Source organism: Opisthorchis viverrini (assembly GCF_000715545.1).
Source record: "Opisthorchis viverrini unplaced genomic scaffold opera_v5_20, whole genome shotgun sequence".
Classification (NCBI taxonomy): domain Eukaryota; kingdom Metazoa; phylum Platyhelminthes; class Trematoda; order Opisthorchiida; family Opisthorchiidae; genus Opisthorchis; species Opisthorchis viverrini.
Window position 1 is genome coordinate 2,295,888 of NW_008751676.1, and position 2,650 is coordinate 2,298,537.

Sequence of the window (2,650 nt, forward strand, 5' to 3'; positions counted from 1 at the left end):
GATTTAGAGTTTCGGTCATGCTCGCTTTGGGAAGTTCCACAAATAGTGACGTCGTCAACGTAAGCGTAGATGTCACTTAAGTTTTCTGACGTGATTGTGCGTTCAATAGTATGTTGGAAGCGTGCCACTCTTTTGGCTACACCGAAAGGGATACGATGGAACTGGGACAGTTCTCCGTATGCTTTGAAAGGCGTGTATGGTCTGTCTTTCAAACTTATTGGAACTTGGTTTTAAGCACCCAATAGTTCGAAGGTGCTTAACAGGTAATAGCGGGAAATTTCTTCAATAATTGTATCAAATCACAGTAACGGACAAGCGTTTAGGTATGTGAAGCGACTAATGGCTTGACGGCAGTCTGTAGTGGGGACGGCCCTATGGAGTCTCTAGTGAACAGAGCAAATTACTAATGTAAGCCAGATACAAAGTCACAAGGAGAAAAATACAAGTAAATCTTGACTCAGTTCAAAATAAGAGATTCCATAGTTCCGTATTCCGTTGAACCACCACACCAAGAATAGTTCTATCTTCCTGGTATCCTAGATCCCCGATGGTCGAAATATTATTCCACAAGCGTGAATATATTAGTCCAGTGTTTGTAGCTGAAATGTTTGTTCACGTTTAGTGTTAGCAGCGGTCAAATATAGCCAACCGGCGGTCACAACAACAGTCACTCAGTAAAAGCCTCAAAGTCACGTTGGAGCCAACAAGCGGGCGGTAGCGGTTGTATTTCAGTAAAACAAACTTTTGTACAGCGATGTGACTGATAATGATGGGGGAAAAGAATATGATACTGAGCATGGAAAAGAGCAGTTTACAAGTGCTCTAAGTCAACTATCATACAAATTTTATGGTTTGAGTTTCTCGTGAGCAGTACTCGAGCCTTCGATGGAGAACTCGAGGGTTCGGTTATACCTGCATCCGACAGTCGGTTCACTTCTCAGGTTGCAACGCCGTGAATTCGTGACGACAGACTGAATTAGGTGAGGGGTTAGTGAAAAGAGATGATTTAACCGCAGCGGTAGTTAGACCGCAGAGGGTGAATGGACCTTGATTTCCATCGAAGATGATTTCAACGTAGTTATGTAGACTAAAGAAACCGTGCCTAACTTCACGTAGGCACATAGATTAGGCAACACCAGTAGTTCGGTTTTCGTAAACAGTGCCCCTGAAATCGATGGATTCGAATCAATAACCGTTAGTCGGTCACGACACAGATGCCGTGATAATACCAATCGTCAGCGTATATCTTCCAGTGACATGAACCAGTGGTTAGAGCTCGAATTTACTAACCGTAAGTTCCATGGTTCGAACCCGACCTTTGCGTCTCGATTTCCCCTGTCTAGACTTGGGCAACCTGGCAGTATCCCAGCCCTCGTGCTTCCTTTTGGTGGCATGGCAGTTAAGCACCGGAAGGGTGCTACAGCTGAACGATATATGTCCCGACCCCCAACCTGGAGGTCCAGGAGACTGTTTTGGTCAGACCTCTAACCATTGACCAATGTGGTATGAGCGACTCTGGGAGTGTCGCGCGGCCACTCCCCCAGTATAGCTCATTGGGTTGCCTTGGTTACACAAAAAGCCGCACCACGGTTACGTCCAATCTCTTCATGGCAGTGGAGGTCGTGGAAGATTTTACGTAGGCCAGTAGTTGCATTGGCTCTGATGATTAAGTCAGTGCACGAATCTCAAGACTCGACTCGCGTTTGCTATTTTGCGTCGAGAAGGGTTTTCACTGGGTCTGAAGGACCATGTTTACCAGGGTACAGTAAGAGTAGTAGTGTTTGGATGCTAAATTTGACCTCTGGGGTAGATGATGTGAGGCGTCTTAAGGCTTTTTACCACCGATATTTCAAGTGTCGTTTATATGGAGTCTCGCCAACGCAGTCGTAACGAGGTACTTAGAACACGGGTATTCGGTTGTGTTGTGCGTGCATCTGTCCCGGAGCATATCCATCATCAATTGTGTTGGCTCGTCCATGTGTTACGCATGCCGAAACACCGTCTAATTAGGATTTTTTTGCCCGCCCGTGCCCGCTTCAGAACGGCGCCAATCGCGAGATTGACAACGTATCAGTTAACAGAAGAGTGTTGAAGAGATTACGAAGAGTTTTGATGTTTTTGGTACAGTATGCCCTCTAGGATGGTATCCCCATGACCCCTTGGCTTGGCTGATGATACTGGAAGAAATAGTGGCTGATCGGTGTCGATGGAGTTCGTACGGTGACAGTTTCTTCCTAGATTATCTGGCTGAGCTCTTGGAGGTGTAGGAACCTGCGATAGGCCATCACCGGGTCCCCTCCCACGCCCACTATTTTCTTTTCATTCTAAAACTTGGAATATGATTAGCCCGACCTAAAGCTGCCACCTTGACGTCTCTTGGAGGGTAGGAACCTGCGATAGGCCATCACCGGGTCCCCTCCCACGCCCACTATTTTCTTTTCATTCTAAAACTTGGAATATGATTAAGCCGACCTAAAGCTGCCACCTTGACGTGGTGGTCGGGCTTCAGTGCTGCAATGATCCCGCGGGCTACACTGGCTGGAACTTCGTTCCACAAGGTGCAACCATGCCAGGAAGGACAAAGGGGAGCAACCAGACCAGGAGCAGCGAGACCCCGTACTACGAGTAATCGTGCTACGAGGCGGTCTGG